The 22,451-nt window shown below is 43.1% G+C and overlaps 1 protein-coding gene and 1 long non-coding RNA gene across 2 annotated transcripts in view; one reads left to right on the top strand and one right to left on the bottom strand.

The window, feature by feature from the left end:
* The window catches only part of LHFPL2 (LHFPL tetraspan subfamily member 2), a 210,769-nt gene that overhangs the window by 36,330 nt on the left and 151,988 nt on the right, over positions 1-22,451 (top strand). The window lies entirely within an intron of this gene.
* LOC112545127 (uncharacterized) lies at positions 16,637-21,115 on the bottom strand. Its single transcript, XR_012904866.1, has 3 exons — positions 20,980-21,115; positions 17,558-17,718; positions 16,637-16,773 (listed from the first exon to the last, which is right to left on the bottom strand). It is a non-coding gene; the product is annotated as an uncharacterized LOC112545127 (long non-coding RNA).

Here is a 22,451-nt window from a genome sequence, read left to right as displayed (position 1 = left end):
TGAGAAATCTCCATTGTAGACACTTGCTGGGATAGTGGATTCTCTTTAGTGGGCCAGCAGCATGTCTGGCTACTAAGCTTTTAGACATGACAAAAGATTCTGAGCCAGTTATCAATTTGACTAGCACTGGTTGGAAGCTGGAAGTGCTGCAGGATTATGTGTGCTAGTTAGGATACCAATATTAGAGGTATGACAGGATTAGGGATGTAAAATCTGGTGTAACTGGTTACCCACCGATTTAAAGCAGATATCTTCAAATTTGCAGGGTTCTAGATACAAAATGTTGTATCTGAATCTAGGGATGTAAGTGACTAGTCGACTCTCCGATAAGGATATGCTTATTGGATAGTCAACTAGTGACTTGACTAGTTGCTTTCCCTCCACCCCTTTGCTGCTTCTTATCAGAGAAAGGCAGCAAGGAGAGGGAGCAGGAGCCAGTGCTGGGGGAAGCTGGCTAAAAAGCTGGTTCCCTTCCAGCACCATCTCCACAGGGATATAGGGGAGGCAGAGGCATAGCGGGGACCGGGTGCGAGCTGGAAATCAGCTGTCCCAGCTCATGGCTGGTCCCTTCCCCCTCCCCTCCACCTCCACTGCACTTGAGCTTTTAAAATGTATTTAGAATTTTCGTGCAGGTCCGGCCCATCTCCCTGCCCCATCCCTGCCCACGCACCTCTAGCCCATCCCTCTGCCTCAGCCAAGGCTACGCGGCTCTGGCCCGTCCCTCCACCCCAGCTACAGCCATGGAGCTCTCTTGATGGCATCACCACCATGCATGCTCCCTGCTACTTAGGAGCCATGTGCAACACCAATGCCAGAAGCAGCCTCTTACTACTTCCGGTATCTTGTGAGAGGGGGAACAGCAGCACGCAGCTGCTTCTAGCTGCGTTTCGAACCCCAGGGCTTTCCAGGACATTTCACTACTTCATTGGGGACCCCAGGACAGGAAATTTACATTTGGGATTGTCCTGGAAAATCTGGGACATGTGGTCAGCATAAGTATGACCCTGTTTACTTAATCTTTGTGATAAACCAAAACTTTTGGTAAACACAAGAACATAAGAACGGCCATTCTAGGTCAGACCAAAGGTCCATCTAGCCCAGTATCCTGTCTGCTGACAGTGGCCAGCACCAGGTGCCCCACAGAGGGTGAACCGAAGACAATGATCAAGCGATTTGTCTCCTGCAATCCCTCTCCAGCCTCTGAGAAACAAAGGCCAAGGACACCGTTTTATCCCCTGGCTAATAGCCTTTTATGGACCTAACCTCCATGAAATTATCTAGCTTCTCTTTAAACTCTGTTATAGTCCTAGCCTTCACAGCCTCCTCTGGCAAGGAGTTCCACAGGTTGACTACACGCTGTGTGAAGAAGAACTTTCTTGTATTAGTTTTAAAATGGCTACCCATTAATTTCATTTGGTGTCTTCTAGTTCTTCTATTTAGGGAACTAATAAATAACTTTTCTTTATCGGCCCTCTCCACACCACTCATGATTTTATATACCTCTATCATATCGCCCCTCAGTCTCCTCTTTTCTAAACTGAAAAGTCCCAGTCGCTTTAACCTCTCCTCAAATGGGACCCGTTCCAAACCCCTAATCATTTTAGTTGCCCTTTTCCGAACACTTTCTAAGGCCAAAATATCTCTTTTGAGATGAGAAGACCATATCTGTACACAGTATTCAAGATGTGGGCGTATCATAGCTTTGTACAGGGGCAGTAAGATATTCTGTGTCTTATTTTCTATCCCTTTCTTAATAATTCCTAGCATCCTATTTGCCTTTTTGACCGCCACTGCACACTGCGTGGAAGTTTTCAGAGAACTGTCCACGATGACTCCAAGATCTCTTCCCTGATTTGTCATAACCAAATTACCCCCATCATACTGTACGTATAAGTTGGGGTTGTTTTTCCCGATGTGCATTACTTTACACTTATCCACATTAAATTTCATTTGCCATTTTGTTGCCCAATCACTCAGTTTGGTGAGATCTTCTTGGAGTCCCTCACAGTCTGCTTCTGTCTTGACTATCCTAAACAGTTTGGTATCATCCACAAACTTTACCACCTCAGTGCTTACCCCTTTCTCCAGATCATTTATGAATAAGTTGAAAAGGATTGGACCCTTGGGACCAATGTGCAGTTTTGCCTGCAAACACAAATACTTGTTTCTTCAGAAAGTCATAAATGTTTTTAAAACCTTTGAAAAAAATCAGTTGTATTGAACTCTGATAATGCACTCTGCAGGACCTGAAAATAGTTCAAAAGGAGGCTGTGTATCCAAGTAACTTCCTCTAGATATACAACTTTGTAATAATAAACACTAGTAAATGATTATTTCTTCTAAATTAGGTTCTGTTCTTTTCCACAACATTAATATTTGATTTGTAAAAACAAAACAAAAAGCAAAAAACAAACAAAAACTAACAACCCCTCCAAAAAACAAAACAAAACATCCTCCCCAAACACACACACCACCACACATCCCTTCAAGCATAGCACATGAACTTTTTGCCCAGCAGAGAAGGTGTATTTTCTGGAACCACAGCTTGTGTTGTTCCATGGATTGTTTATCATGGGGTGCTGTCTCAGGAAGCACATATCAGTAATGTCATCACTAGAGATGTAAAATCCCATTGAATTAGTTAACCAGTTAACCACTTAAACATAATGGTTAACTGAATAAAACTGGGGGTGGGTGAACTGCAGTCCATCCCCATCCATGGCACACCTGGCCTGCGTGCATTGCTGACGGAGGCTGCTCCAGCCAGACTGGAGTACCCCTGGCTGGGCTAGAGAGCTCCCTGCCCGTGGTGATCCCTGCGGAGCTGGAGTAGCTCCTGCCTGCAGCAGGAAGAGAGGAGGGGTTGCTGTAGCCCCCAGCGGTTAACAATAACTGGTAAGCGTCACCCAGTAAGGGTGATGCTTATTGGTTAACCAGTTACATCCCTAGTCATCACAATTCTCTTTGGGCTTGAATCTTATTTTCCCTGTGACCACATAGTTACTTCTAGTACTTAGAAAATAAGTCAGAATGACTGATTCTTGGCTTGTCTTTTTTTGTTGCTTCCTGTCAAATGAGCTTTCTTTGAGTTCTGCGGTGGTACTATAAAATAATAACAAACCTTGATCTGATTAATCTAAATTTAGCCTGCTTTCAGGGACCTATCTGGAGACTCACCTTAAAAAATCAGTAGTATAGTATTTTATTATGCAATGCAAAATCAAGTACAGGCAGGACTATAATGATATCTTCACCTGGTTTACTTGTGGTAAAATCAAAATGTCAAGGCAGTACAGGACACTAATTACAATGATGTATTTATATAATGAGACACACAGGATGAGTGAGGTCAGGTCCTCTGACGGGGAGGAGCAAAGGGGGCAATTGACCCGGGGGTCCAGTGATTCAAAGGGGCCCAGAGGTCCTACCTGCTGCCACAACTAGTGCGACAGCAGTGGTGACCAGACCCCCAGACCCCTTTGAATTGCTGCCAGAGTGCCGGAGCGCCATTCTATGACACTCTGAGGGCTGGGGAGAGGGGAGGGGAGTCTGAGCAGTGTTACTGGCTAACTGCCCTTGGCTCTGACCTTCTACCCAAGAGCTTGCCCCTTCAGGAGGTGCAGAGCTGGCGCGCGCCCACACACACACACACACACACACACACACACACACACACACACACACCCTTGCCCCATGACCAGTGGTGCCTTTCACCCCCACTGGGTGAGGTAACATTTTTTTCTGTTTTCCTTGTATTTTTCTTTCACAGATCTAAAGTTTTGATATTTGGTGTTTTTATGAGTAAAACCCCAGACACAATTCCCAGTGTGTTCAGTTCTGTAAGAGAGTACATTTTCAAAGGCACCTAAGCAGGGGCAGATGAGAGTTTTGCACAGAGCCTATTGAAGCGCGGGGCCCGGGGCAGCACAATTTCGCGCATGCGCCATCGCCACAGCCAACAGGTAGTAGCGCGTGCGTGGGGCCTATTGAAGCACAGGGCCTGGGGCAGCCACCCTGCTCACCCTGCCCTATATCCGCCGCTGCACCTAAGTCACATTGGGTACCTCACATACGGAGGTATGCTTGAAAATGTTATCTATGGTAACAATAGCAAAAATGGAATGATGTAATATTTTGAGGTGTATTTGAAGAAGTATGCCATGGAAATAGAAACTTTTCTTCTTACATTATCTTGATGCATTTCTAGTCACTCAGGCCTTCATTTCAAGAGCTGAATGTCTACCAGAGCTCCAGTGGACATCAATGGGTGGGAGAGTAATCAGCATCTTTGAATGCTTTTAACTGCACTTCAAAGAGAAGCAACCTTGATTTATTTACACTTTCTGGTGCTAAAGATAAAATTTATCTATTACCTGACTATGCCAGATGCTTTCACTGACAGCTTATGCTATGCTGTTTACAACAGCTGAAGATACGGCCTAAAGATTGTGATAAACAAGATAAGCAAGTTTTTGGAATTCAGTGATCCTACTTGAATTCATATAACATGAACTTGTGCTCTGAGATATTTGTGGCGTTCAGATGCTTCAATGGTAATTTTTTTAAATGTAGCACTTAATAATTTTCTGTTAGATAAATGCAAAATATTTTTTAATAAAGACAAAATATTTTCCAGTCTCTTCATAGCATGAAGGATTAGAAGCTCCACCAGGTTTTTAGTTGCTAATTACTAATTTTAGGTTTTTTTACTTATTTTGCTGGATCGGTAATTGTAGTCATTTTCTAATGTCTAGTGTGCACTTTTTCACATAAAATCCTGAACCATAAACAGCATTAGCTAGTTTTGAGGCTTACACTTGTCATAATTGCAAATATTAATGATTAAACTTACAGGATTTTTTAGTGATCATTCAGGATGTTTAAATGTTTTACTAGTTAAGAAGCCATGTAGAGACTTTATCTGGCCTTCTCTCAAGAGGAAGTTGTTACAGCACCATCATACATAGGTTACATTTGTTGAAAGGCACCAATAGGGTTGCTAGATCATTTAAAAAAAATACCGACCCTCCTCCAAAAAAAACCATCGGGGGAAAATTCTGTTGGGGGGTGGAAAATGGTGGTGGGGGGGGGAAGAGAAAACCAAAGTTGTTGAGGAGAAAAAAAAAAGACCACAAGAGTTATTAAGCAATAAATAAATATTAAATAAATAAAACAGCATGGCCCCTTTAATTGTGTGCAGAGTCAGAATAGGGATAGGAAGAGAAGAGGTTGAGCACTAAGACCCAGGGAAGGCATTGCTTCCACTTGCTCAGGTCTTTAGGTTTTTTGCTGGCGGCCACCTTGTTTTCTGGTCCAGCCAGAAGGGAGCTTCCCTTCAGAACCAGGTAAGCAGGGCGTCTGGGGACCCAGGGGCTGGGCCCAGTTGCTGAGTGTGTCGTAGGGTTACCATGTGTCTGGTATTTTCACCTCCTGGCAGGGGAAAAAAACAGAAAATACCGGACATTTTAGGTGTCGGTATTTTCTGAATTTTTTTTAAGGGACAGGAGGCGAAAATACCAGACTGTCTGGGTCAATACCGGACACCTGGCAACCCTAGGCACCAATATTTATTGACCTCATGCTTTAAGATAACCCTTAGTGAAATTTAATTTTATTTCTCATTGCTGCTGCAATATACCTGTTTTTTTCTGTACTGGGTAGCAGGAATAGTTTTTATATAGTGTCTCAAGGTTTTAAAATTTCTGCTACAATCTATCTAAATGCGGTCAGAATTTGTTAAAGAGGTGATAGGCATACAGACCCAGGGATGGATATGTTCTGGGACAATTAATTGGACTACATTTTGTGTTTGTTAACAATAGTGTAAATCTGGAATAACTCAGCTGAAATCAAAAGGTTTGCTCTGGCTTGAGAGCAGAATTTCCCACAATATATTCAGTTAGAATCAATCATCCTGATAAGCAATTGTATGCATTTTCCCTGTTGGTGGCATACTGGCACTTCTGTTGGGTTTCCATTGCTTTCAGGATCAAAGGTTTCTCTGTATCAGTAATTTGCCAGAGATAAGAATTTGTCTACTTATTTAAATTAACTCCTTTGGCAAACTTTTGTTAATGCTTAAATATTTCACCTGGAAAACTAGAAAAACACTTAAAACAGTAGGATCCCTTGTTAGGTGTCTACCTATGAGGAAGGATTAGTTAGTCATCTAACTAATGACTAAGAGAAGAGGTAAAATGGAATGAGGTCTTTATGCTTATTGGGGCAAGAAGAGGATGGAAAACACTTTTAATTTCCCACACTGCACCGTGAAGTCCTGTCACTGTCTTTATACTGATGGTCTGGGACTGAACTTGTGAAATTCTGGATAGAATTCGCTTTATAAAGTGGTCTGAGAACACCATGCCTGAGAGAGACCATCTCTCCTTCCTGACATCTTAGAAGAGCTGAGATCTGTGTCTGTTACTGAGCTGGACATCTGTTGCTGTAAAAGAGAGGGAGAGGTTGAGACTTTAAAATTTGTTACCCACTCAGGCTCTGGTAAGTCACGGGATTTTAGTGCATGCTGAACATTCTCACACATTTGTACGTCTACACTGCAGACTTTTTGCTCAAGAACAGCCCTTCTTGCACAAAAACTTGCAGAGCATCTACACTGCATGTAAGTTCTTGTGCAAGTAAATTTACAGTAAAGCATCAGAACAGAGGGCTTCTTGCACAAGAGTTCTTCCTCTCCCCACAAGGAATAAGCCCACTTGTGTAAGAGCTCTTGCGCAAGAAAGCAGTGTGGATGGTCCACAGGGGTTTCTTTACGCAAGAAACCCCTATGGCTAAAATGGCCATTAGAGCTTTCTTGTTCAAAAGTGCATCCACACTGCCATGGATGCTCTTGCGGAAAAGCACATCTCTTGTGCAAAAGCACATGGCAGTGTGGACGCACTCTTGCGCAAGACCTATTGCACAAGAACTCTTGCGCAAAACAGTTCTTGCGCAAAAAGCCTGCTGTGTAGACTTAGCCTATGGGAATGGTAGGTTGAAGAGATGATCTTTGCGTAAGGGTTTTCTTCTTTCCCCGAGCTACACAGATAATTGCAATGGGCACTTCAGCCAGATTGCAGGGGTAGAACCAGACCTATTAGTCATTAATAGCATCTCAGAGCATCAGCCCACAGCATTCTGGGTCCCATCTCCAGCTGTGGCAATCTGTGATTCTTGGGAAGAAAGGTGTTTTAAAAAACACAAACAAATCCAGAATACATATCTGGGGAAGGAGAGAAATTTCCTTCCTGACTCTTTACAGGTGGCCAACTGAAGCCATTAAGCATGAGAAATTTCAGGAATATAAAACATTAATCTGATGTAGGCATGTTAAATTGCATTTAATTAATTAGTCCACTAGTCAATGGAATTTCCATTGACTACTTGATTAGTCGATAAGGGGGGAAACTGCAGAGCCACAGCAGGGTTAGCTTCCAGCCCCAGGAGCTAACCCCACTGCGGCTCTGACTTCTAAATGTATTAAGAGCCATTAGGCTCTTAATACATTTAAAAGGTGGAAACTCAGTGGGGAGATCAGGCACTAGTTGGGACAGCTGATTCCCCCCGCTGCACTTCTGCTGGCTCTTAATATATTTTAAAAGAAGATGCGTGGCGTCTGGGACTGGGCATGAGCTGGGAATCAGCTGATTCTTGACTCGCGCCTGGTCCCCTGCTATACCGCTGACTCCCCAGCTGCCCGTGGAGATGATGTTAGGGCAAACTGGCTTTTAAGCTGGTTTATGCTTATCGGATCGACTAGCCACTTATATCCCTAATCTGATGTCTCCCTTACAACTGCTGCAATCATACAACCAGTGTCATGCAACCCAACTCATACATTTACCAAGCTCTTTCTTAAAACTAATTACATTGTTTGCCCTCACACAGCTCCTGTTGGGCCTCAATCCTCTGATTAGAATCTTTCTAATTACTAGTCTAAGCTTATTCACAACCAGTTTATAGTGATTTGTTTTTGCGTCAACAATGTATTTTAGCTTAAATAGCTCTTCTCCCTCCCTTGTGTTTTACCTCCCTGATGTATTTATAGAGAGCATTCATACACCCCTCCATCACCCTTCATTTTGCTAATTGTTAATGACTCTAATATGTGAGATGGAAGTGCACAAAATTACAGTCTTATGAGTGTTTGGTAGTCTTAGAAGGGGGTTGATTCACATGAGGAAATGCAGCTTGCCTTTGTCCAAAGTCTGGAATAATTTCATTGTTATGTACTTTGAGAGAAACAGATAAATTGTTTCAATTAAATCATAGACTCCCAAGATTGTATGAAGCAAATTTTTCATTAAAATAGGTATGTATATTTTCTTTATTTCAGTTTTCTACCTTTCCTACTCACTACTTGTTTTTCTATTGTAATTGTTTTCTGTCTTCCTCCTTTTCTCCAGCCATTCCTCCCCTTTACCCTCCACCCCTCCTCCTTTGGTTTCTTGGGAAATGGAGATGAGGGGGCTACAGCTCAGCTCTTGACAGATCACAGTATGCTGGTGATGACATTTCAAGAGGAGAGAACCTTGGTGATGCTCCTCAGTAGTGTCAGTGTCCATCTTGAATGGATTTAAGTGATAGCTATTTTTAAAAGTTGAAAAATGAAGGATCAGCAGTTGCTTTTATAGTCACTTAAGGAGCTTCCTTTTACAGGTGTACAATCAATGATGAGAGGATTTTAGACATTTACTGTGACGATTGATAGATTGTTAGCTTTGTAGAATGGCAAGTGACACAATTATTCTCATATACTTCAAAAGGCACATATTTTTAAACCGGTCAGCTGCAGGGTAGGGGACATGCTGAGGAACCAGACATGCAAATTACCATGAAACTGACTAATCAAATCTGCACACAAAGAGACTGGTTTTCCAGAAAAAATAAACATATGTACTGTAGAAGCTAAGACTTTCCAGATGGCGCCATGCTGAAGGAGATCACATTTTAAGCCTGCCCTTTTAAATGTATTTTTATACTGAATCCCCCAGATTATTAGCCAATTGTACTACTCCTATCTATTTAAATATGGGTACTTTGAAATTTTTTATACAAAAGAATATAACTTAATTCATGAGTAGAATTTTGATTCTGAGCATTCTTTATAGATACATAACATTGCTGATGACAAAACAATAATGGGGAAATAGTTAAACATGTAATGGCTAAAACAGTGTGGGAAACATTAACAAAGGCTTTTTTTTAGTGCAATGGTTGAAAATTGTTATAAGAATATAAACTGTGCAATTGTCAAACTTGTTTAGTTTTGTAATGGGTCACAACAATAGATTTCTCTAGTGTGAATTTCTGCCTGGAGAATAGTACATTACTCTGCATCCTTTTCTCCTCATTTTGTTCCACTTTCTTCAGATGTGCTCTGTAAACAGTGTTCTGGTTGCAACAGACATCAGGATTCTGAATACAACAATAAGGCAGCAGACTCTGATTCTGGTGTTAAAAGGAACATCTGTTTTCAAGGAGCTGCCAGTCCATCAGAACAGGGTTTGGCTATATGAGGATTGTGTGAAATTGTTGTGTCTATATTGTAGTTGCTATTGTTTGCCTGCTGTGAAGTGACAGATGCAGGTGTTCACTCAGCAAGACACTGGTAACTTTGCAATGTTTGCCTGCCTTGTGCTTTTAGAATTCCTGCATAATAGAGATTGCTGCAGTATTTGAAAAAAGAAAAAGAAAAAGAAAAACAAAACGTATGGAGATCAGCCTGTATCCTGAGACCATCAAATAATAAGGATTCCTTTTTAAAAGAAGGTTGATTTATATGTCCTTGTAGAGTAATCCGGGTTTTATTTTGAAACTTGAATTTCCTTTACACATAGACTCATAGACTTTAAGGTCAGAAGGGACCATTATGATCATCTAGTCTGACCCCCTGCACAGGGCAGGCCACAAAATCTCACCCACCCCTCCTAGAATAATCCTCTCACCTATATCTCAGATATTGAAGCCTTCAAATACTTTGAAGACCCCAAGATGCAGAGAATCCTCCAGCTGTGATCTGTACCCCATGCTACCGAGGAAGGCGAAAAACCTCCAGGGCCTCTGCCAATCTACCCTGGAGGAAAATTCCTTCCCGACCCCAAATATGGCAATCAGCTAAACCCTGAACATGTGGGCAAGACTCATCAGCCAGACACCCAGAAAGTTCTCTATAGTAACTCCTATCATCCCTCCATTGACCTATTTCCCACTGATAATGAATGGTCAATTAGTTACCAAGATCGTGTTATCTCATCAAACCATCCCCTTCATAAACCCATCTAGTTTAATCTTGAAACCAGATAGATCTTTTTCTCCCACTACTTCCCTTGGAAGGCCGTTCCAGAACCTCACTCCTCTAATGGTTAGAAACCTTCATCTAATCTCAAGTCTAAACTTCCTACTAGCCATCTTATATCCATTTGTTCTTGTGTCCACATTGGTATTAAACTTAAATAATTCCTCTCCCTCCCTGGTATTTATCCCTCTAATATATTTAAAAAGTGCAATCATGTCTCCCCTCAGCCTTCTTTTGGTTAAAGTAAACAAGCCAAGCTCCTTGAGTCGCCTTCCATAAGACAGGTTTTCCATTCCTCGGATGATCCTAGTGGCCCTTCTTTGTACCTAGTGGTAGAGATGTAGCCGTGTTAGTCTGGGGTAGCTGAAGCAAAATGCAGGACAATGTAGCACTTTAAAGACTAACAAGATGGTTTATTAGATGATGAGCTTTCGTGGGCCAGACCCACTTCCTCAGATCAAATAATGGAAGAAAACAGTCACAACCATATATACCAAAGGATACAATTTAAAAAAATGAACACACATGAAAAGGACAAATCACATTACAGAACAGAAGAGGGATGTGGGGGGGGGGGGGGAGAGAAGGAAGGTGAATGCCAGTGAGTTAATGATATTAGAGGTGGGGAAGGGGAAATGTCTGTGAGTTAATAGTATTAGAGGTGATAATTGGGGAAGCTATCTTTGTAATGTGTAAGATAGTTGGGGTCTTTGTTAAGTCCGGTGCGGAGGGTGTCGAATTTTAGCATGAATGCCAGTTCAGAGGATTCCCTTTCAAGTGCAGATTTGAATGTCTTCTGAAGTAGGATGCAGGTTAGCAGGTCATTGAGACTGTGTCCTTTCTGGCTGAAATGACAAGAAACTGTTTTCTCTTTGTGATCTTGTCTGATATCTGTTTTGTGGGCATTAATCCTTTGGCGAAGTGTCTGAGATGTTTGTCCAATGTACATAGCAGACGGACACTTTCGGCACATGATAGCATAGATTATATTTCAGGATGCGCAGGAATATGTGTTCTTGATCTTATAACTCAAGATACCTGTTCCAGTTTGAATTCATCCTTCTTAAACATGGGAGACCAGAACTGCACACAGTATTCCAAATGGGGTCTCACCAATGCCTTGTATAATGGCACTAACACCTCCTTATCCCTACTGGAAATACCTCGCCTAATACATCCCAAGATCGTATTAGCCTTTTTCACGGCCATGTCACAATGGCGGCTCATAGTCATTCTATAATCAACCAGGACTCCAAGGTCCTTCTCCTCCTCCGTTACTTCCAACTGATGTGTCCCCAGCTTATAACTAAAATTCTTGTTATTAATCCCTAAATGCATAACCTTACACTTCTCACTATTAAATTTCATCCTATTGCTATCACTCCAATTTACAAGATCATGCAGATCTTCCTGTATGATATCCCGATCCTTTTCTGAATTGGCAATAGCTCCCAATTTTGTGTCATCCGCAAATTTTATTAGGACACTTCCACTTTTGGTGCCAAGATCAGCAATAAAAAGATTAAATAAAATTGGCCCCAAAACTGATCCCTGAGGAACTCCGCTAGTAACCTTCCTCCAACCTGACAGTTCACCTTTCAGTATGACCCGCTGTAGTCTCCCCTTTAACCAGTTGCTTATCCACCTCTCAACTTTTATATTAATCCCTATCTTTTCCAATGTAACCAATAATTCCCCATGTGGTACTGTATCAAATGCCTTACTAAAGTCGAGGTAGATTAGATTCACTGCATTTCCTTTATCTAAAAAATCTGTTACTTTCTCAAAAAAGGAGATCAGGTTGGTTTGGCACGATCTACCTTTTGTAAAACCATGTTGTAATTTGTCCCAATTGCCATTAGCCTCAATGTCTCTAACTACTTTCTCCTTCAAAATTTTTTCCAGGATTTTACATACTACAGATGTCAAACTAACAGGCCTATAGTTACCCGGGTCGCTTTTTTTCCCTTTCTTAAAAATCGGAACTATATTAGCAATTCTCCAGTCAAATGGTACAACCCCTGAGTTTAGAGATTTATTAAAAATTTTTGCTAATGGACTTGCAAGTTCATGTGCCAATTCCTTTAATATTCTTGGATGAAGATTATCTGGGCCCCCCGATTTACTCCCATTAAGCTGTTCAAGTTTGGCTTTTACCTCGGATATGGTAATATCTACCTCCTTATCTTTAGTCCTATTTGTTAACTTACCATTATCCCTAAGCTCTTCATTAGCCTCATTAAAGACTGAAGCAAAATATTTGTTCAAATATTGGGCCATTCCTAGATTATCCTTAACCTCCACTCCATCCTTAGTAATTAGCGGTCCTACTTCTTCTTTTTTTGTTTTTTCCTATTTATATGGCTATAAAACTTCTTACTATTGGTTTTAATTCCCTTTGCAAGGTCCAACTCTACCTGACTTTTAGCCTTTCTCACTTTATCCCTACATGCTCTAACCTCAATAAGGTAGCTTTCTTTACTGATCCCTCCCATTTTCCACTCCTTATATGCTTTCTGCTTTTTCTTAATCACCTTTCTGAGATGCTTGCTCATCCAGTTTGGTCTAACACACCTGCCTATAAATTTTTTCCCTTTTCTAGGGATACAGGCTTCTGACAGCTTCTGCAACTTTAACTTAAAATAATTCCAGGCCTCCTCCACTTTAAGATCCGTAATTTCTTTAGTCCAATCAACTTCCCTAACTAATTTCCTTAATTTACTAAAGTTAGCCCTTTTGAAATAAAAAACCCTAGTCTCAGATTTATAATTTTATGTTGTCTCTGCTTTATCTATTTAGAATTTTTTAAAGGAGGAAATAATGAGACTATGTATTGTCTTGAGCCTTACAATAGCTGTACAGTTTGTTTATAAGTTTTTTAATCATGATTTGGTTTGTGTATCTAATTTTGTTGAAGATGTGTGCGTGTGTGTGTGTGTGTGTGTGTGCACATGCATGTCTCGCAAAAACACGTTAAAACCAGTCTATTTTACTTTTACACCACCAACATAAATGCTCTTTCCTCTAAAGAGTTGAATGTTAGTATAGCTTTTAAAAAAAGAATTGCAAACTCTGGACATGATCTTCTGCTTACTTAAATTAAACTTTTGTTTTTTAAGTGGCAGGAGAGTTGCCTGAAAATGCATTGCAGGATCCTATCCTATTTATTTCCCTAAATTGGTGGGATTAACATTCCAAATAAAACAATTTATTTTCACTGGATGCTAATGATGTTACTCATTGTGCTATTGGTAAATTCAAAAGTTGAAGATTTTGCTTGTTTAATTCAGCTATCATGGTACATCAGATTTTCCTCTGCAAATTTGTCACTGTTGCACTTAATTACTGAAATCTGTGATCCCGTCTTCAAGTATCTAACTGTTAATATGATAGATATTATCTGAGTGGGAGCTAGAAAAGTCAAGATCAGAATCAGTGTTCCTGCTAAGATTTTCCATCCTTGAGAAGGTTGAATTTTCTTTTGAGTGGGTTGAAATTTCTTATGTGCGACACCAATATTGAGGTAATGTGTAGATGTCACCCACCAGTACAGACAAAAACATAGATATAAATATATACTTTAAATAATCCATAGGCGTAGAAGAAAATATATTAAAAAAGGGATAATTAACAAGGAGCAATGTTTATGATTTTCTTTTATTTGTTTTCATATTAAATTAACACTACACAAATGCCTGGTACTGTTTATATATTTTTATTAGTCTAAGGTGCTACAGGACCATTGTTTAAGTGGTTTTTTTTTTTTAAAGTTACAGACTAACATGGTTACCCCTCTGAGACCTTGGAGTACATGTATCCTCATCCTTTCAAAGATCCTGCAAATAAGGTTTTATCCTACAAAACAGCTAGCATCACGCCTAGTACTTGCTACTTCTGACCCATAAGAGCCAGAACTCTACCAGATAGCAAACATCTGGCCTTAATGCAATACAGTTTACCATGTATTAATTAGTAACACAGAATTTAAAAAAATAATTAAGATCAGAGTTTTAGGTATCTGCATCTCTCAAAAAAAATTCTGTTAAAAAATCTTTTTCTTTCTTACCGTAAACCATTGACATGTGTGTGGGCAATAATTTTTGATGGAGGCCCACTTCAACAGTTTGGTAAGTGGTCGAGGGCCACACTCTTCCATTATATTAATGGAGGAAGTGCGTGGGTTTAGGATAGAGGTTGGGTGTAGAAGGGAGCTTGAGGTAAGGGATCTGGGTGTGGGTTCTGGTAGGGAGTTTGAGTTAAGGAGAAGATCATGACCTGGGACAAAGGACTAGGATGAGGAGGGGGTAAAGGGCCTGGGAGGGGGCTGTGACCTGAGGAGGGATGCAGTGTCTGGGAAGGTGTATGGGATCTGGAGCAGAGATACAGAAGGTTTGGATTATATGGGGTAGGGGAGCAGAGGGTTGGCGGGTGGGAAGAAAGGACTGGGGTGCCAGAGAGAGGCTCTGGCTGGGAGACCTTACTTGGCTCCCAGCTAGCAGCCCAGCAGGTTCCTTAGCCAGGGTCCCTGCCTTTCATCCCCTGTAAGTGCTCAGTGGAGCTGCAGGAGCCATGTTTATTGCTCTGAACTGAGTGCTGTGATCCCGGGGGATGAGTGAGGAGAGGCACTTCACATGCTGCCTGTCCTGCAAACAGGCAGCTGCTATTGATCGAAACTGGCCAATAGAAGCTACTGAGGACGGGGGCAGCATGAGAAGCCTGTATCCTCTCCCTCCAGGTTCTCAGCATTCAGAAACACACATGTGGCCCTGCACCTTCTTTCCGGAGCAATGAGCAGTTACAGGAGAGGCAGGGAGCCAGCTGAGGCTCTTGCGGCTAGAGCGGGCCTGCAATAAGTATGTTAAATTGTGGTTAATTGACTAGTCGAATTTCCATTGACTACTTGACTAGTCGATAGGCACTTCCTCCTTCCTCCATTGAAATGTACAAGAGCCCCCACTGAGGGAAGTCCCGCTGACTCCGGGATGCATGCGATCTGCCAGCTTTGAAATGTACAAGAGTCCCCAGTGGGGGTTCTTGTGCATTACAAAGCCATGGAGCCTGGGGATCCCCCCACTGACCCTGGACTCCATGCTGTGCTGTGTGCCATAATAGTGTAGTCGATTAACCAGTAAGCATTTCCCTTCACTCACCCCCACCAATACATTTTTAGTAGGTTGGCCAGCAGCCTGTCTCAGTCTTGGCTTGTGATGGGTCTGGAACCTACCCCTGCTGCAGTTCTGCATTTAAAGTGTTATTAGGAGATAGGTGGGCAGGCAGCCCAGACTCAGTTCTAGCTCACGCCGGATCCAGGAGTTGCTGCCACCCCCTATCAGGGGCAGCAGTATGGGGTAGCAGGCAGCCAATGTGCATGGGAATCTGGTTTTTAAACTGGCTCCCCTCACAGACCAGCTCCTGCTTGGCATTCCACACTGCTGCTCTGATACAGAGGCAGCAGCACAAAGTGACAAGGTTCTCCTTGGGAGTGGGGCCGGAGAGCACTGGCTGCCAGCCCCACCTCTGGGGACTATAGAATAGTCAAGTAACCAAAAAGAATTCATGAGGTTACTCGACTATTCAATTAACTGATATTATCATCCCTACAGCTGACCTTGGGCTCCATGGCATTGCTCTTTTGAAATGCCAAGGCAGCATTTCAAAGGGGCAACGCTGCACAGCTGAGCTGGGGATCAGCTGTACAGCGTTGCCCCTTTAAATGCCAAGGCAGTGTTTCAAAGGGGCAGTGCCATGGAGCCTGGGACTCCCCAGCTGACTCCGGGCTCCAGGGAACTGTCCCTTTGAAATGCCAAGGCGGCGTTTCAAAGGGGCAGCGCCGCACAGCTGAACATTGCCTTGGGGTTTCAAAATAGCCATACAGCTGATCCCTGGCTCAGCTGTGCTGCTGCTTTGAAGTACCCCTTCTTCCTCCCCCTTTGCTGCCTCTGATAGTCCTTAACATCCTTAGCCTGCAGATCATCTTTTGTCCAGCCTTGGAGTAGAGGCTTCTCCATTTATGATAGGTAGCAGTTGCTGCTGCTGCTTCTGCTCCTCCAAGAGAGTGAGCTAGTTCATGCCCCACCCTCTTTCCCCAGCCAATCAGCTGAGCTTCCTGCATGCGTAAGAAGCTGTGAACTGCTGCATGGAGCTCAGAAATGGGCTGCGCACCCGTGTGGTCACTCAGCTTGCAGGGAACCTTGATCAGAATGTATTTATTAAGACATAATAAAGCATTTGCCTAAGTCCTAAAATCTATACAAAATTAAGAATTCAACAAAGAATTAGGTATTGCTGGAGAAGAAAGCATGGCCTGGTAGCAAGGGCATTGGACTGGGGGTTGAGACACTTCAGTTATTTTCTTGGTTCTTCTATTGTCATATAGTGTGACTGAGGAAAAAGTCTTTTCACCTATCTGCTTCGGTTTCCCTATCCATGAAATGGGTATATGAATACTTGTACTTCTTTGTAGAACACGTTGACATCTACTGGGGAAAAAAGGTTTTTTATTATCATTGGTTATTATTTGTTACATTTAAAATACAATCATAGGCGTGTGCAGCACATTTCATTAGGGTGTGCACCCGAAGAATTTTTTTTAAATGTACTTTGACCCCCATTAGCCATGCCCCTGACCCCTGTTAACCACGCCCCTGACCCCCATTGGCCACACCCCGACTCCCATTGGCCACACCTGTAGAAGTAACACTCTCAGGGCAAGATGGACACATGACCAGAAGTAAAATGTGTCATGTGACCCCCCCCCCCCCAAGGACATTTCCCACCATCCTCCTACCAATAGGAATTAGTTTGGCCCCCACCAAGCCGCCCTTATGCAACTATCCTGCAGTTGCATTAACTCAATGTATGTGACATTAACTCAGGGGCAGAGAGGCTGGGGGAAGTGTTCCCCCTAAGAGTTTCCTCCCATGAGCAGAATGAATTTTGTGTTGTGCACCAGTATCGAGTTCATGTGGCTTGTTTGGATGTGCCACTGTTATTAATAAATATCTTATAAACCTCTACCTTTTCTCTCTGCTGCCATGTCTCCTCCCCTTGCTCCATCAGCTCCCCTGGTGCGTGCTGCTCCCCAACCCCTCACCCTCTGCTGTCCTGACTCCTGCCCTTCTCACTGCCCTCAGCCTTCCTGAGACCTGCCCCCCTCCACCAGCCCTTCTCTCCCCCCTGTGCCCACTCCTCCAGTAGCCCCACTCTGATCATGTGAGCTACCCCTCCTCATCCCCTCTCGTAACACCTCCCTCTACACACCTGCCCTGCTTCGCTTCTCTGGTGCTGGTTCCTCCCCTGCAGGTGTCTGCCCTTCTGTCGGGCTCGGGGCAAAAAAATGGCTCGGGCTGGCATCTTTGGTCTGGCCCCAGCTGCTTCCACCGCGCATGCGCGCTTTCTGCCCCAAAGTGCCCCGTAGATGGCTGCAGGAAAAGTGACAGGCTGTGGTACCCCGTCTCAAATCCCCCTCCTCCTCCAACAGCTGCCAGCCAGCCCGAGACATTAGGGTGTGCCCGGGCACTCCCAGCACACCCTGTGAGCATGCCTATGAATACAATACAATTCAGCTAGTTCATGCACAGAATATAATTTGAGCCTTAATTTGTCTATATAAAATATCATCTAGCCTGTGGATTAAGAAACCACAGTTCATCTCTTACAAAGCCTCCCAGGGTAGCCAAGGGAAATAGATTTTGTAGTTCACCATATACCCTGCCTCAAGGCTTATATACCTATTGAAAAATGAAGGGTGATATAGAGCCCTGCATGGACACAAAATTTGTATCCATATCCTCCTCCTTTGGATCTGCAAAAATGAACTGCGGATATCCACATTGACAGCTGCAGATGTGGATACTCACAGATATAAAGTGGATATCTGCAAATTTGCAGTGTTCTAGGGCAGAGGTTGGCCATCTTTCAGAAATGGCATGCCCCAGCATACCCTCCTGCCCTGGGCCATGCCGCTCTCCCAGAAGTGGGGGAGAGGTCTCTCCACACTGCGCCCTGCTTGGTCTCTTGCCCAGGGCTTCCAGGCAGGGGGAGGCCACTCAGCTCCCATTTCCCACCTCCCGGGAGCATGAGTGAAGGTTGCGTGTATAAAGCAGCGTGTGTGTTGCTATGAGGAGGAGAGAAGCAGCACGCACTTTCCCACTAGCTAGATCTGGTGCGGAGCTTCAGGGCTTCCTCCCTCCCCCCTCAGGAAGCTGGCGCTGGCTCCAGTCTTACAGGGAGGGAGGGGGTGTGATGCTGGATCGCCAGCACGGGTTCACCATTGTAGAAGTGGAGAGCAAGGTGGAGCCCGTTCATTGCGCGTGCCACTGAAAATCATCTTGCATGACATTTGTGGCACGTGTGCTGTACGTTGCCAACCCCTGCTCTAGGGTGATAAAATAGAGCTGTTGCATTACTCTGCATAAGAGATTCCTTCAGCATAAGGGGGCTGCTGGAGCTAAAAGAAGCAGCATGAATTCTTTTATCTTCATCCAGGGCCAAGACACTGGCTCACTTTACCAGCTCAGTTTCTGTATCAGACTTAGGCATGAAGTCAAATGATGTGATGTTAAGGAAATTTGAAGTTTATTTGACCACCACTAGGGGAAAAAAATCTTAAAAATTACTTACCATCTCTGGGAGGAAAATGTGCTGCAAAACATAAGAGAAATTGTGGAATACATTCTTGTTCGGCACTTATCTTTTAGTACTGCACAGTCTCTCACTTGCTTTTTTTGTTCTGGGAACCTCTTACCCACCACCCACCCACTCCTTTTAGGAAAATAAAGGGATGACGAGGAGGAGAAAACACCTTCGGCTCTGGTGGCTTATTTGCCATAACGTGTATTTGTCAAACTATTTTAAGTGTGCGTATTTATAATGGTTACCAGAGGCTCTGGCTGGATATTTCAATCTCATAATGTATAACAATGCAAATTGCAGAATGCCTTTCTCATATACCAAATCAACTGTTGCCCTTATCTCATGGGTATCCTGCAATTTCCATTCGTCTGGAAGCTGGTACTTAACAGTTACTTTTCTCTATTGCTGCTGCATGCTCCCTCTGCTGGCATTTTGCCAAACTGCCTGTATGAAATCAGAGAGAGAAGGTGAGTGAGGTAATATCTTTTATCCGACCAACTAATGTTAATGAGAGACACTTTCGAGCTCTATAGAGCTCTTCAAGTCTGAGTGAAAACTTTCTCTTGCCTCTACTCATGTTGTCTTAGACTATGTCTACACTACCGAGTTATTCCAAAATAATAACACCCAAAATAACTATTTTGAAATAAGTTTATTTTTCTTCGCAAGCAGGAGTTATTATTTTGAAATAACAAGCCCATTATTTCGAAATAGCAGGGTTGGTAGTGTGGATGCTTGCCTTATTATTTTGAAATAACTCCTCCGTGTAGACATGCCCTCAAAGAGCTGCTTCTGCTGCAGGCCATTTTGGACCCTGTCTCCTTATGTCTTGGGGAAAAATTCGGAAAGTGACAGTTCTGAGTGGAGCTGAGAATTTACTGGGGCTTCCCATTAGTACAGTGGTCTCCCTCTGTCATAGTCATTAGTTCCTCATACCGGAACATTAAAGAATCACTGGCTTCCTGCAATGGTGCCTGGAGCAACAGACTAATAGGCTCCCACTTCCTGAATCCCATCAAAGGAGTTTTCCAAGTAATTCAGAAGTGCCAGGTTTAATATCTGTGTAGCCAGTCTGTCTGCTCTTGTTCCTCTCAGCTCACCTCCCCAGCTAGTCACAAAGGTTAATAGCTTTGGAAAACTAATCTGGCCTGTGGCAAGCCCTCAACTGTCTTCATTGTTGGCTCTGTTTTGGCTAAGGGAAGTTCTTTCTGCCCTTTCTCTTACAGTCTCTTTTGTGTACTCTCCAAGAACTTGTGTACACTTTCAGCAAGGGCCCCTTTCACCGAGTTCACTTATCCTACATTTTAAGAGAGGGACAGTGATCACCTACATTTAAAACAAAATGCAGGACTATGTAGCACTTTAAAGACTAACAAGATGGTTTATTAGATGATGAGCTTTCGTGGGTCAGACCCACTTCCTCAGATCAAAAGCTCATCATCTAATAAACCATCTTGTTAGTCTTTAAAGTGCTACATAGTCCTGCATTTTGCTTCAGCTACACCAGACTAACACGGCTACATTTCTATTACTATTCTACATTTAAAAGTTTGCTCTGCTCAAGTTGTGATCAGGAGGTTATTAAGCATAGAAGTTAGCATGATCCTGCCACTTTTTTGGAAATGGAAGAAACTCTGTTAGAGCCACCTGAAAGACAAACCTTGCAAGCTAACTGGCTCCTGTAGCAACATCTAGCACCAGAAGAAAGGGCACTCATTCAGAGAATATAAGGACAGATAGCACTGCAGTAAAGACAGTATCTTTCTCTAGTGGGCCACTTCATGGCCTGAGCCAACAGAAAAGTATAGATAATTCTGCTCCTGTCATGAACATCTCTAGGCAGGTATTGTGGATGCACTTTTATTTACGTGGGCTGGTCTGTGAGGTTGCATTTGTTCCTCCATTCTCTTTAATAATTAAAGCCAGACAATTTCATCTTCATCAAAGCTATAATCAGCCTGATCACAGCTTATTCTGCCACAAAAAAAAAAAAAAAAAAAAAAGTTCCTGAGACTGGTTGTGTAACAGTGTACAATTCTTTGACTTACTTAATGGCCAGTGACTTCTGACTCACTCCATCTTCACATGGGCTAACGCTTTCTTCTTGCTGGCTATTAAACCACAGTAGAGAGTCAGCAAACTAGGTGCCTTTTCCATCAGAGGGCATTATCTTCTGTTATTACCTGAGAATATATCATTAAAAAGAATACCACAGTTCAATCTACAACACTGCATCTTTGCCCTTTTTTACTGTTCTTACATAAGTTAGAAAAAACAGCAATATCCTAAGAGCTATCAAATTCTATCATAAAAAAACAAAACTTAAAGGAAATTTGATACATTGTGTGTATTGGGAGGAAAAGCTCAAGGATTATAAAATATGCAAAGCATTCTTTGCCAGATGACTTAAACTAAGTTTCAAACTTTTACATCAGCCAATAAGAAATCCCTAATGGGCATTCTTAGAGCCCACTAGAGCAGTGGTCCCAAATCATTTGAAGCTGCCGGGCACCAGTGGGCGAGGCCATTCACCTGCTGGGTGCCAGAGGGCGGGGACACTTGCGCACCTGGAGGCGGGGCCACGCATATGCCACACCCCCATGAGCCACGTGCCTGTGGCCAGCAACCATATGCACTGCGTGGCCATGGGCACGGGGGCTGCCCATTCACAGCAAGCCTGGGGCCAGCGTCCTCTAGAGCTGCGCGCCCAAAGCTGGCGCCCCCCCATAGCCGCGCAGCCGGGGCTGATGCTCCCCACAGCCCCCAGCACTTGGCGGGCGCAAACAAATGCCTCCACAGGCGCCATGGCGCCCACGGGCACCATGTTGGGGACCACTGCACTAGAGGCATGGTAATAGCTTGGGCAGAAAGGTAATAGAGTTTTTTATAATGAAGTTGAGTGCAGTCCTGGATTCTAATTGCTATCTTTTACTTAGCACTGTAAGGAACACATACTAACGTGGAAGAACCTTCAGAAACAGCATACCCCGTGCCCATGCTCGCCTTCCATTAGTAAAAATGAAAAAGCTTGCTTTGACTTAAAATGACTTATTGAGGGCAACGGAGGCATGGATATTTATTTTTTAAGTTTTGAAACTTCACCGTGTTAAAGTAGATTGTCTTATTTCATTTGTTTACCTAACTGTTGGCCATCTGATCACTGTTAGTTTCTCAGCAGTGAGGGAAGTGCATCCTACGTTAAGTTAGTTTTCTTTTTGTAATTCTAGTGTTTCATAGTAATTATACATGGCTCTGCCTTGCATTATATTATGTCATGCCATTTTTAAACATGGAGTGTATCCTTGTTTGGGAGTTTGGAGGAGAATAGCTGTCCTATGTTTCCATGAAATTCATGCCTGTTACTGACTTGTTTTAAGTTCCAGAATGGATGTATCTGCTGGCCTCTCCTAGCCTGTCCTGGGCAGTGCAGCAACATCACAACAGGAGACTCAGTCTTGCAACATCGATCCTTTGCTGTGCTGTGGCAAGAGTGCTTAGCACCTTGCAGGACTGAGGCCCA

The sequence above is a fragment of the Pelodiscus sinensis genome, chromosome 6 (assembly GCF_049634645.1).
Source record: "Pelodiscus sinensis isolate JC-2024 chromosome 6, ASM4963464v1, whole genome shotgun sequence".
NCBI lineage: Eukaryota > Metazoa > Chordata > Testudines > Trionychidae > Pelodiscus > Pelodiscus sinensis.
Note: the sequence above shows the minus strand (reverse complement) of the source record. Positions and strands in the feature narration are given on the sequence as shown.